Here is a 14,801-nt window from a genome sequence, read left to right on the forward strand (position 1 = left end):
TGCTAGAGGGTTCTGGGTGGTTGCAAGGGTGTCCTGAGTGGTTGTTAGTGCATTACTATGTGGTTGCTACGGTGTTCTGGGTGGTTGCTAGGTCGTTGCAATGTAGTTGCTAGAGGGTTCTGGGTGGTTGCTAGGGTTTCTGTTGGGTTGCTATGTTGTTGTTATGTGGTTGCTAGAGTGTACTAGGTGGTTGCTAAAGTGTTTTTATTTGTTGTTATTGCTAGGGTGTTCTGAGTGATTGCTAAGGCATTACTATGTGTTTGCTCCGGTGTTCTGGGTGGTTGCTAAGTCTTTGCTATGTGGTTGTTAGAGTGTTCTGGGTGGTTGCTAGGGTATTAATACGTGGTTGCTAGAGTGTTCTCTGTGTTTGCAAGGGCAAATTGGTTTCAAAGGCATTACTATGTGATTGCTAGGGTGCTCTGGGTGGTTGCTAGGGCATTACTATGTGGTTGCTATGGTGTTCTGAGTGGTTGCTAGGTCAATGCTATGTGGTTGCTAGAGTGTTCTGGGTGGTTTCTAGGGTGTTCTATGGCTGCTAAGGCATTACTATGTGGTTGCTAGTGGGCTTTGGTTGGTTGCTAGGGTGTTAATGTGTGGTTGCTCAGGTGTTCTGGGTTGCTGCTAGGTTTTTGCTATGTGGTTGCGATAGTGTACTGGATGGTTGCTAGGACATACATATGTGGTTGCTAGGGTGTTCTGAGTTGTTGCTAGGGCATTACTATGTGGTTGCTAGTGTTCTGAGTGGTTGCTAGGTCATTGCTATGTGGCTGCTAGAGTGTTCTGGGTGTTTGCTAGGTCATTGCTATGCGGTTGCTTGTGTGTTCTGGGTGGTTGCTAGGGCATTTCTATGTGGTTTCTAGGGTGTTATGTTGCTGCTAAGGCATTACTATGTGGTTGACTGGGTGTTCTGGGTGGTTGCTATGTTGTTGCTATGTGGTTGCTAGAAGGATCTGGTTGGTTTCTAGGTCATTGCTATGTGGTTGCTAGAGGGTTCTGGGTGGTTGCAAGGGTGTTCTGGTGGGTTGCTATGTTGTTGCTATTTGGTTGCTCCGGTGTTCTGGGTGGTTGCTAGGTCATTGCTGTGTGGTTGCTAGAGTGTTCTGGGTGGTTGCTAGGGCATTAATATTTGATTGCTAGGGTGTTCTATGTGGTTGCTAGGGAATTACTATGTGGTTTCTAGGGTGTTCTGGGTTGTTGCTAGGGCATTATTATGTGGTTATCAGGTTGTTGCTTTGTGATTGCTAAAGTGTTCTGGGTGGTTTATTAGGTTGTTCTGGGTGGTTGCAAGGGTGTTACTATGTGGTTTCTAGGGTGTTCTGTGGCTGCTAAGGCATTACTATGTGGTTGCTAGGATGTTCTGGGTGGTTGTTAGGGCATTACTATGTGGTTGTTCGAGTGTTATGGGTTGTTGCTAGGGCATTACTATGTGGTTGCTAGGGTCTTCTGGGTGGTTGTTAGGATTAGGGTTAGGTTGCTAATGTACCCCAATTTGCAATTTCATATTTCTTTCTCACTTTTTCTCTTACTGGCGAAGGCAGGAAGCTTTGTTAGTACGTTTTATACTTTTTTTCAAATCATTAAACTTAATATGAGCAACAGTAGCCTAACAGTGATACTTGCCAAAGAAAAAACCAATAGTACTACTACTACTAATAAAGGAATAATAATAAAATAAATGAAGTGCAGTAGAGTGAAAATGGATCATTCATGCAGTTGTGGAGTTTTTTATATAACTGATACCACATGCTACATTCACATCATATAAATAAATATGCCATTCTTCAACAGATGGAGATACTACAGCAACCTGACGTCACACACACACACACACACACACAGACACATACACACACACCAGCTGCTCATGTCTCATAAAAAATGTGTTTCATTTTGGCTTGTGTAATAAAATAAGCATTAGCTAAACATGCTAAAGCTGCATCAGTGATCTGAGCAATCACGGGCACTCATACAACGCCAATTTCACACTGAATTCACCACCAACAATAACTTCAGCTTTTACCTGTTATGGTGACTTTGTGAGAGATCTGATTATTGGAAAACAATGATATAATAAAAATGGGTTAATTTACTACTGTTTAAACATTTATGGTTCATTCATGAAACATGAGCAGAACGAATTTTCATAATTCGTAAAACAATTCTTAAAGGAGTTGTTGCATTGAGCTGAATCTAATAAAGTTTTCGTATAAATCATTTATAAAACCATTCTTACGCAAATTTTTGCATTCAATTAAATCTAATCTAATTTCAGTGTAAATCATTCGTAAAACAATTCTTATGTAAATTGTCGTATTGAATCTTATTAAATTTCTGTGTAAATAATTTGTAAAACCATTCTTCATAAAATGTTGCTTAGAATTGAATTGAGTCAAATTTGTGTACAAATCATTCGTAAAAACAATTCTAGCATAAAATTTGCCATTGAAATGAATTTAGCCAAATGTTTATGTAAATCATTCGTAAAACCATTCTTATGTAAATGTTGCATTGAATTAAATTTAACAGAATTTCTGTGTAAATCATTTGTAAAACATTTCTTACATAATTGTTGAATTGAATGGAATTTAGTCGAATTTTTGTGTAAATCATTTTTAAAACCATTCTTACGTAAAATGTTGCATTGAATTGAATCAAATGAAATTTTTGTATAACTCCGCTCATCTGCAATCTGCCAAAATAAAAACCAACTAAAGGTCAGACACATGGCTCGGGTGATCCAGAAAAATTCTGCGGTCCATCTGAACATGTTCGACATAATTACACTCCCCCGCCCCCCAACACACACACACACACACACACACACACACACACACACACTCCACCCCACCTGCCCTGCTCATCTCTCTCTCTCTCTGCTGCCTGTGGTCCTAAATAACACCCCCCTCCTGCCCAAACATCTTTAACCTCTGCGCATCTCACTGATGACTGTCTTTACCCATCGCACTCCCTCTCTCGCTACCTAAGCGGCGAGCTGATCAGACGCGACTGCATAAATTAGTCATCAACATTAGCATCAGGCGGCGTGTGGCACCAGTGCCAACTGCTCTCTGCGCGGCCATTAAAGGTCATGTTTTGATGACTGAATGGCACACAGACACCTTGGCTCCCGCGAGGAGGCTCCCCAGGTGCACGTGAAAGGTTAGAAATTACCTTCTATCTCGCCGGCTGCTGCCCAAGGAAATAATTAGAGGGGTTTGAGGAGGGCAAGGACGCTTTCAGTGGACGTGCGCGCCGGGCCTAATGGCCACACCGAGAGACATGAGTCAAACACGCTGTCACACCCCACTGGACTAACCAGAATAATGACGGCACACACATGGACAGGACTGTCAGAGACAGAGAGTTCATGTTTGAGAGTTAAAGGAGACTACTGTTAATATAACATGTGTGTTATAAATCAAAGATACATCAAGCAAAATAATTCAGACTAAATTCTCCATCCACAAAGGTAGAATCACCATTCAAGGTTTTGTGTGATATGTTATACATTTTAGAGATTAAAGGAATGTCCTGGTTCAATACAAGTTAAGCTCATAATGTCACATTAAGGCATAATGTCGATTGCCACAGAAAATAACTATATTCCTCAGTTCATTATAAAAAAGGGAAAACGGTAGTTACGGTAATGCACTTTCAATGGATGTCCAAGACAATAACATTTTTGTTTTTTAAAGTATAGCCACAAGACTATGAGCTGAATTCACTAAGAATGAATTGAACCAATTAAAAGCGCTGTTTATTAGCATGTGGTCTTTGCGCTGGTTTAGCACCCAATTCACTAAAGGAATTATGCAAATCAGCAATTCCGCAAAGTCACCTGCAAATCTGTGCTGAACACAGTTTGCACAGCACGATTCCGATCTTGCTGACCAAGTGCACTTGACTACACATTGCATCCGGATATATAACACACTTCATATGGGTTTTTATAATGGCCGTTTTAGATGTATTCAAGAATCTCTATTCTATAAACCCATTGAAAATTCCTAAGGGAACCCATGGTGAATTAGCCGGAAATGGGTTTGCCTATAAATTGGCATGACAGCTGACCACTGCTGCCATGATCAATAGAAAATGTACACAAACATGTCTTTTAAATACCATCTGCTTTCGTCGGGCAGTAATAGTGCACTGTAAATTACGCCAGGACAATAACTTAATTTATATACTCATAAATACTCGTAAATACATAAGAAGCAGCACTATTAAAGAGCTGATCACACCTGCAAAATGAATAAGGCGCAGATGTTTGTGATGAAATACACTGCAAAAATATTTTCTTACCAAGTATTTTTGTCTTGTTTTATAGTAAAAGGTTTTTCAAATCCTTAAAAGAAGATAAATGTACTTGAGAAGTAAAATTACACAAGATATTTTGTAATTATATTGTTACTGATATTTTAAAATGAGTATTTGCTGAATATAATCAACCTGTGCTTGGTTAAAATTTTGTATGTTATTTTATTGAAAAAAACCCTTTTAAATTCATGTATCAAATATGATACAACAGACTTTTGAGGAATATCTCTCAATCATCGTTACATTACATTCATGCACACCACAAAACAAATCACAGAGCTTTCAAAATTATACATGTTATAAGATATATATAAAGTGTGGACTAATATTTCTGTGTATTTTCATATATGCAGACTGCTCTGTCATTATAAAGATCTCATTATTTTACTTTATAAGCTATTATAATTTCATTTTACCATAGTTCCTGAGACTTAGCAAAAAATAAATAAAAAAATAGATAAATATATTTACAATTTCTCTTTTTTAAATGTCAATAAAGTGTTTGGTGCATAAAATACATATGATAAAAATTGTTTATTGAAAAAATATTTTATTCATATTGTATTTAATGTGCTGAATTGTACTGTGATAAATTTCAATCCATATTTATAGACTACGGAGAGGAAGTTGTCATGACCAAACTCTCAAACATTTGGTATCTCTGAAAAGCCCAGAGAGTCCTCTGATAATACCCCAAGATTTACCACTGTAGAAAAACTTCAATAATAAATGTCCTACACACAAATGAATTACTGGGCCTCAGAGGATAATTACCTTTAAAGTGTAATGTATCAAATATGATATATATATATATATAAACGTGCAAAAACATTTTTACATTTTTTATTTTTTTTATTTGTTATTATTATTATTTTTTTTTTTACGATTTATAATTTTCTAATGGAATTAAAAACAGTTTCATGTCAAAAAAAAATGAAATTTTCTACAATTTTTTCATATGTCAAGCTTTACAGGGTTAATATTGGAGTTTTGTGGCTTTTTGTTCATATCTGTTAGCTCTGATTTCATTTATATGCTAGTGTACTCCTAAAACTTGACAACATTAACATTTAGCAAACACATTTACACATTTCTTTCACATACAAGTTTAAAAGTCTCTCTTCCAGGAAAACGGACCAAAAATATCTGTCGCTGAGTTCGGAATGGCATATATGTCTATGGCAGAAATAGTAAGAGTAGTATGGTAGTATGCCATTCCAAACTCGATGTGTCTAATCTTGTACTTAGGGTGTATCCAAAATTTGTATCCAATAAAATGCTCTCTCTTTTTTTTATATACCCCTTTTCTCCCCAAGTTGGAATGCCCAATTCCCACTACTTAGTAGGTCCTCGTGGTAGCGCGGTTACTCACCTCAATCTGGGTGGTGGAGGACAAGTCTCAGCTGCCTCCGCTTCTGAGACCGTCAATCCGCACATCTTATCACGTGACTCGTTGTGCATGACACCGCGGAGACTCACAGCATGTGGAGGCTCATGCTACTCTCCACGATCCACGCACAACTTACCACACGCCACATTGAGAGTGAGAACCACTAATCACGACCACGAGGAGGTTACCCCATGTGACTCTACCCTCCCTAGCAACCGGGCCAATTTGGTTGCTTAGGAGACCTGGCTGGAGTCACTCAGCACACCCTGGATTCAAACTCACGACTCCAGGGGTGATAGTCAGCGTCAATACTCGCTGAGCTACCCAGACCCCAGTAAAATGCTCTCTTAAATGAGAATGCCCCTCCCCCAAATACTACCTGACACTGACTACCAATAGCAAGTAGAAAATCATGGTTCATGACAAATAGAAACTAAAACCTACTGGCTATTTAAAATAAGGGATGAGCTCTTTTGTGTGCTTCACACCAATTTCCTGTTTCATCAGAAATTATGTCAGCACAAGAAAGAAAACTGCGCTTTCAAGCCATTTCAAGGGGTTTTCAAAATGCGACTAGTGTGATAAAATCACTTACTAACCTTGTCAGTGTAAAGTTATATCCAGTATTTCAACTGCAGTCATGTAAAGTTAGCAAAATTGCTTTCTGTGGTAATTAACATTATGCCACAGTTGCTGGACATTAAATTTAACTTGTACTGAACTCGGAACATTCCTTTTAATTGGGAGTGAAAACAGTGTAACGCGGGTTATTTATTATCCAGCTGCTTTAGTGAAGGCGCTGTGATGAATTCCAGGGTGGCAAATGTCAGAAATCCTGACACTGTTCCACATGGCCTAACTAAAGGTCCCGCTCTCTCTCCTCAGTGCCCACCGAAAGAGAATGGCGTGGAGAAACGAGAGAGACAGGAAAAGATGAGTCATTTTCCTGTGAGGCCAAATATCCGCTGCAAGACAGCCGTGTGTCAGAGGTCGAAGCCCTTTTTCTTTCAAGCAGCAGAGTGCAGCTGAGCAGGTGCGCTTTATCACGCACACACACATGCATGTGCCCTCTCTAAGGTGCCAAGTGTTAGGAAAAGACACGGACACAATGGCTCTAAACATAGCAGCGGTATTCAACTCTTAACCACACACGCTGTAAAGATGTACTTAACTCTGGGTGCCGGGGTTTGTGCCATTTATATTAGCGGCACCCCATCCTGTTTGCTAATGGCAGGGTTGTTAACATAACAAACTTAAACGTTGGATGTAAATAATACGGTTTCAGGATGCATGCACTCAGCTGACAGTATTTAGGCACGAGCTCAACAGCTGTTTATGAACACTCGCTCTAATGATATCACTCCATATCATTAAGGGTGGCTCGGCACACAGGTGCAGCCGTTTGCTCGAGAGAGACGGTGCAAGAGAGGAAAACGCCAGCCCCCCCCTCCTCCCTCGAGCTCGTAAACCTATCATTAGAACAATTTTCCTCACACTCAGATCGGCAGGCCTGTGATTTGAATCTCTGGATCACCTGTAATAGTAGTTTTTAGCGCTCATCTGATTCCATACATTTAGCGGGTAAACAGCAGTGCTGGGCTGCAGCCTGAAAGCACATTTGTGTCGCCAGCTGCAGCCGGAACTCTTTTTAGATGCTGACGATCATTTTTACAGCCAGAAAGAGACAGTGAGACCCTGCCTGTCATATCTCGGTTTCCTCCGCAAACACACATTGTGCTTAGATGCTCGTAATTATGTTAATTATTGATTTTTCTTCGGGGAACAATGACAATGAGCCCCTATTTCTCTCCTGCAGGGGCAGGAGGTTGCAGGTTAACCCCCGTGATTGTCACAGGGGTAATTAAAGGGGCGGATCTTTATGATGTTCATCTCTCTGGGATGTAAACAAATTAAACTATTATGACAATAAGGCAAGATTCCTTTGAAGACTGGACAGAACGACTGTAACCCTGTTCAATTTTCATCTCTTTACATGAGGTCAACCATTGTTATTAGCTGTGTTTCAATCCAAATGTTTTAAGCGCATTTCTAAAAATTAGATTAAAGAAAATGTCACATTATCTTGAGGGAGCCTGCCTTGTCATGATAGAGCAGCTGAACGACCTCCTTGCTTCGGCGAGAGTTGTATTTGCAGTATTGGAGCAACTGTACATCATTTTATTAAATGCTTCCAGGAGACACCGCAGAATATATGGGCTTTAACGAGGGCTGAAATGGCTGCAATGCCCACACGCCGCCAGCCTCTGCATACCTGGGAGCACCCGCTCTCAAAACAGTTCTGGTGGACTGTGAGGACCAGCTGTGGGTTAAACAGTTCCATACGTCAAGGGCTATGTTTGAAGAACTGAGAGCCATGGTTGGACCTTTTGTTGGGCCACTCACATCAAGTTAACCATAACCATAACCTAACTCCACATTGCACACTCATAACGTGCATGAATGGTCAAAACACACCATTGTTGGGGCCTGGGTATCTCAGTGGTAAAAGGCGCTGGCTACCACCCCTAGAGTTCGCTAGTACGCTAGTTCAAATCCCAGGGCGTGCTGAGTGACTCCAGCTGGGTCTCCTAAGCAACCAAATTGGCCAGGTTGCTAGGGTCACATGGGGTAACCTCCTCGTGATCACTATAATGTGGTTTGTTCTCGGAGGGGTGCGTGGTGAGTTGAGCGTGGATACCGTGGTGGATGGCGTGAAGCCTCCACACACTATGTCTCCGTGGCAACGTGCTCAACAAGCCACGTGATAAGATGTGCGGGTTGGCGGTCTCAGACGCAGAGGCAACTGAGATTCGTCCTCCGCCACCCTGATTGAGGTGAATCACTACGCCACCACGAGGACTTAAAACCGCATTGGGAATTGGGCATTCCAAATTGGGTGAAAAAAAAAAACACCATTGTTTTGCATATAAACTGTTTCCATCACCTTAATGCTTATTTTAACTAATGCAAAACTCTAGAAAATCCACCTCCTCCTAGCACAGAAAATTGTAAGCAAATTTTGAGAGTTCATTCGCATATCAATCATTTACATTCAGGATTTCTTGTGTGCAATTTTAAAATGCACATAAAAATTGTTGGATGGAAACCCAGCTATTGCTGCGTTCAGATCATGTCAGGATGATCATAATTACGAGAGGAGCACACATGAATGTCACAATGATGCAGTTACTAGCGGGAAACTCTGGATTTTTTTATAGCCTGAATTTTGCGATTTGGGGGCAGTTAAGGAAAAATTTTCTTATTAACTGAAACTAATAGTTTCAGTAGATTAAAATAAGTAAATGTATTAAAGTTTCAATAGATAAATATAAATAATCATTGCTAATTTTGTGATTCCAGTTTCAAGAACTGTATGTTAAATAAAAACAACTATTGTTGAGGGGACAGTTCAACTAAGAAATATGATGTTGCTCTACATGTTTGTACATCTTGATCTTTAGTGGGTTTTATACATTTTAGTAAGTTTGATTGTAAAAATTACTTATTAAATAAATAATTTTGCTGTCCCCATGGATGCTTGCTGAGGCACTGGCCCCCTGGTTGAGAACTGAATTAATGAATCATGAAAGCTAATTGGTACTGATCCTAACCCATGTCGTAATTGTGAAAGTTGACTTTTGTGTACTGTTGCTGAAGAATAGAGATGTTTCCAGAAAATGTGGTCAGTTTATCAGGTAAAAAAGTTGTGTGACAAAACTGCAATTTCCATTTCCTAACTCTAAAATACATAAAGCATCAATTACACAACAAAACACAACAGAATGAGCATTATTTCCCAAATGTCTATATTATAGAGTGAAATCACTTTATACTCATTTGAACGTGTATGTGTTAGTTTGGGAACATATGTAGCCTTAAATTACATTATTTGAACAATTACAGTTAATATCGTAATTCAGAATTCTGATAAAGAATACACTGCGAATTTTTTTACACAGTTTTTTTTTAACTGAGTATTTATACAGTATCTTATATTCCATTAAAACTGTCTAAACACTCTTAAAATAATAATAAGAAAAAAATACTCAAAGAATAATAAAATGAAGATATTTAGTCTCGTTTTGGTGGGTTTTATGCTTAAAACAAGAAACAACTATTTGCCAATGTGATAAGAAAAATAAACTTGTTTTCTCTTTGAATAAATGTTTTTTTTTTTATTATTATTGTTTCTTAGCTTATTTTTTTATTTTTTTATTTTTCTTGTTATAAGCATAAACATTTCTAAACTTTGATTTCTCTGAAAACAAGACTATATGTAATGTCATTTTGCTTCTCAAGTAAATAGATAATTTTACTGGAAATCAAGACAAAAATACACAATAAGAAAATAAATATATGATTTCAGAAAATTCCACTCATTTAGTCAGTTCATGAGGTGACAAACCTGTGCAACAAAACTACATCATAACACTAAAATACATAAAGCATCAATTGCACAACAAAACAAAACCAAATGTGCATCATTTGCCAATTTCCCAACATATCTATTGTTTTCCGACTAAAATCACTTTATTTGCACTTCACAATTACGATTTCCAAACTTGTGTAATGAGATAGATTGGGAACATAGGCAACCTTCAGTTGGAGTTGGTTAAATATCATAATTATGAGTTCCATGCACATGTGGGAAACTCTGAATTTCAGGGCTGTGTTTCGAGATTAATTTGTTAGGTATGACAGATCTTCTAGTTTACTAATGTAAAGTTAACGTCGCAATCTTTGCGGTTTGCCTCATGGAAATTAATTAATAGTTTGTTAGTTACATGAATTAATAAATCATTTAGGTCATTTAAAAGTGATACAGTGGGATATGATTATCCTCTGATAAATCAGAAAAAAGAGCTTCTGCCATCGTTCTTTGTGTGTTTGCTGTAGTTGGGCTTCTTCTGTATTTTGTTTCCGACATGTCACAATGGCCGGTTTAAACCTGGTATTAAGATGAATTTAGGGCAATCCATTTGAAAAAGGACGACGCTAAAGGCGGATGTTAAAGGGGCTAAAACTTTTGAGATTTTTTCACTTCAACCGCATTCAGTAGTGGTCAAAAACCTTTGAACGTGTTCAAACAGCGGCGAAACACCACCTACTTGATATGCTAAAACAAGAGTTTAAACTTTGCTAGCTACATGCAGCTTTTAAAGGAAATAATTGTCCAATCAGACATTTCGAAAAAGCAAATAAATAAACATGGACAAGAACATCATGGAACAGATGAGAAGCACACACATCTGAAGCTTAGAAAATAAAAGTACTGAAAATAACTGATAATTCTGCTCTAAACGTCATGTTTGTGTCACCAGTTGTAGTGCTTTCTTTGTCTTCTTTCACTTTTTTGCGCTTTATTTTCATACTGTAATACACTGACGTAATGATTGATGTTGTCATGAAATCAGAGAGCCTCCCCTCGAAATCTGAACACAAGCAGTCAAAAGAGATGCAGTTCGACCAGGTGTCAACATAATAATGAATGTCCAACTCGGACGTAAGAGCTTTACAAAAACTGCTGTTTTATTTTGTTTTGTTGTGTTTTTCATAAACTTGTATTAGTATGTGGCCAATATATTTGTAAGGCCACACACACACACATTTTTCCAACTCTTGATGCTTTTTTCTTTAGTTGTTTTTTTGTCCCAGATAGAGCTTTGTATAAGACTGTAGCTTCAGGGTTATTTAGCAACTTCCTCTTTAAATTTTGTTCTTTCTCTTTTCCAATCTCTACTTCTGAAGACGTAATCTTCTCAGAGAACTTCTATCACAACTTGATGATATTTGTGCGGCTTTTCTATTGCAAACTCCTGCAAACAACACAAGCAAACTCTTATTTTCCACTCCAGAAATCTGTTAATGGACAGAGCGCAGCAGTCCGTGAGCGTTTTCCGCCTGCGGGCGCGTCACGTGGCTAATGAAAACCCATGATGGTTGACCAACAAACATTAGCAGACGCTGAGTTCACCCCATCCCTCTTTGCCCAACAACACCATCTATTAGTACATGAGAACACGGGGCATTTATCACGAAGAGGGGTAGCGAATCTGCCTCCGTTCTGTGAGTGACCTGCTATCCAAGAGCATTGCGATAATCGCTGGTGTTAACGTCTGTTGGAATGCAATGCCATGCTAGTGTCATGGGATGATTCTGTGCCAGTGATGGTCTGATATTATTCGCATTTTAACTCGTCAAGATTTCTATTCAGGGAACAGGTCGCATGTTGAACGTCTTTAACGTGTTTCAGCCCTCTGGCGAACAGCAAACGAACACAACATTACTGACACCACGCATGAGGCATCAGGAAAGATCTAAGGGCATTCGCCGCCACCTGAGGAAAGAATAAAAGGAACGAAAGAGAGGAGAAAAAAAACGACAATCTGCCATCAGAGGCCCCGTCGACACATCAGCCCTAACAAGTGTTTTTTATCAAACGTGGCGCGGGCGCCTTTGTTATTTCTCTTTCACAAGTAAATTACACTTTTAGGATTTATTAAGACACAAAACAATTTTCAAATAGTGGGTCCAAAACCTCAGTGGAGAAGCACTCATTACTTCTTAGCCCGAGGCACTTTTTCCTTTGCTAGCATATCCGTCTCCCGCTCTCTCTCTCTCTCTCTCTCTCTCTCTCTCTCTCTCTCTCTGTGTGTGTGTGTCTCTCTCTGTCCAATGAAGTCGTGTCACAGCGGTTTGTTAAAAGTAAAGGCACGTGTTTGCTCTCAGCAGGTGCTTCTTAAACTTGCGTCAATAATTGATGAGGTAGACATGTCAGCGTTGCTGCCGCACCACCAGAAAGACGCAAAGCCTTTTGACATCACACATATTTTTCTTGTCCCTCTACAAAGACGCCGCTCTGTGCCTTTATCTCACTCTTGTTTTATTAATTTCTGTTTTCCACATTTTGACAAAAATCTGTACATGTCTTGGAACCATGAAAGACGCATTTGTTCCCTTGTTGTCCAGAGTGTTTGTGGAAGTGAAATTATGATGTTTTTGATTTCAGTACTGTGGTCACTATCAGGTCATGTATATTTCTTGTGTGATTTCCGTAATTCCTCTGAGACATAAGGCGTCCAGATCTTTAGCGGCACTCACACTGGGTTGGTGTCCGTGATGCATTAATCATGTTTGAAATCTCTAGACAAAGGGCCACAAATTTCTCGTCTGCATGTGAAATGATGCGATGGAGACCTGCCATGGGGCGGCGAGAGCGCTCGAGTCCTTCACGCCGTTTAAACTCGCAAACATGATCTTTGATGGGATTTAATGAGATGTCAATGCTCAGACAAATGTCTGGTTCTATCTGATGTGGTTTCAAACACACCTAGTCACTGTCACTAAACTTCCTCTCGACTGTAATACAATCAGAGCATCAAACATGTGACGATTATAAAGCAGGATTTGACTCAAACCTTTGCACAGACCCATGCTTGCATGCTCGCACTGACAGCCCATGTGTGTTTTATAGGGGTCATTCACTAGACTAAGACACCATCACACTTTTGTCTCGATATATGCTCTGATGGCTCTCACAATAAAGGAAAAACAAGAACCATGAGAGATACCTTCTCCACATAGTTGAACTTTCACACAATCATTTTTCCAACCGCAGGCCCAAAGTATCAGGGCTGTAACCAGCATAGACATAGAGGGATGCGTACAATGTAATATTCAGATCAGTGGTCAAAAAATAGATGTTTCATGTTTATAATGCTAACCCTAAATAACAACATTAATTCAGCCCTGTCACAGTAAGTTTGGAATGTGTATACTTATTTGAATAGAAAATGTAGATAGCATGCTAAATGATTTGGGGTTGAATGTTACAGGGTTAAATATCAAGACAAAAATGTCATGAGTGTATTCTTGTAGTTTCAGCGTTCAAATCACACATTATAACTGAATTGTTTTGTATTAACCCATTACATACAAAATGTTTTGGGATTGAATGTGGCCAACAAATACAGTTTTTTCAATGGCTGATTCTTAAACTGTTACATTCAGCCCTAAATTTGTGCTAACATACTTGCAATGTACTAACAGATTTTTATTATTACTAACCTTAAAGCACTACATTATTTCAACCCTGTCACAGGAAGTTTGGAATTTGTATACTTATATATATATATATATATAAATGAAGAGACCACTGCAAAATGATCAGTTTCTCTGGATTTACTATTTATAGGTATGTGTTTGAGTAAAATGAACATTTTTGTTTTATTCTATAAAGTACTGACAACATTTCTCCCAAATTCCAAATAAAAATATTGTCATTTAGAACATTTATTTGCAGAAAATGACAACTGGACAAAATAACAAAAAAGATGCCGTGTTTTCAGACCTCGAATAATCCAAAGAAAACAAGTTCATACTTATTTTTAAACAACACAATATTAATGTTTTAACTTAAGAAGAGTTCAGAAATCAATATTTGGTGGAATAACCCTGATTTCCAATCACAGCTTTCATGCGTGTTGGCATGCTCTCTGCCAGTCTTTCACATTGCTGTTGGGTGACTTTATGCCACTCCTGGCGCAAATATTCAAGCAGCTCGGCTTTGTTTGATGGCTTGTGGCCAATCATCTTCCTCTTGATCACATTCCAGAGGTTTTCAATGGGGTTCAGGTCTGGAAATTGGGCTGGCCATGACAGGGTCTTGATCCGGTGCTCCTCCAGCCACACCTTGATTGACCTGGCTGTGTGGCATGGAGCATTGTCCTGCTGGAAAAACCAATCCTCAGAGTTGGGGAACATTGTCAGAGCAGAAGGAAGCTAGTTTTCTTCCAGGATAACCTTGTACGTGGCTTGATTCATGTGTCCTTCACAAAGATGAATCTGCTCGATTCCAGCCTCGCTGAAGCACCCCCAGATCATCACCGATCCTCCACCTGGTCATCTAATGGTTAAACGGAGACCTGGAGAGGACTTCAAGCCACAGTGTCTCGCAGCCACTGTGAAATTTGGTGGAGGATCATGAAAGACTGGTAGAGAGCATGCCAACACGCATGAAAGCTGTGATTGAAAATCAGGGTTATTCCACCAAATATTGATTTCTGAACTATAAGTTAAAACATTAATATTG

Source organism: Myxocyprinus asiaticus, chromosome 9, assembly GCF_019703515.2.
Source record: "Myxocyprinus asiaticus isolate MX2 ecotype Aquarium Trade chromosome 9, UBuf_Myxa_2, whole genome shotgun sequence".
Taxonomy (NCBI): Eukaryota; Metazoa; Chordata; class Actinopteri; order Cypriniformes; family Catostomidae; genus Myxocyprinus; species Myxocyprinus asiaticus.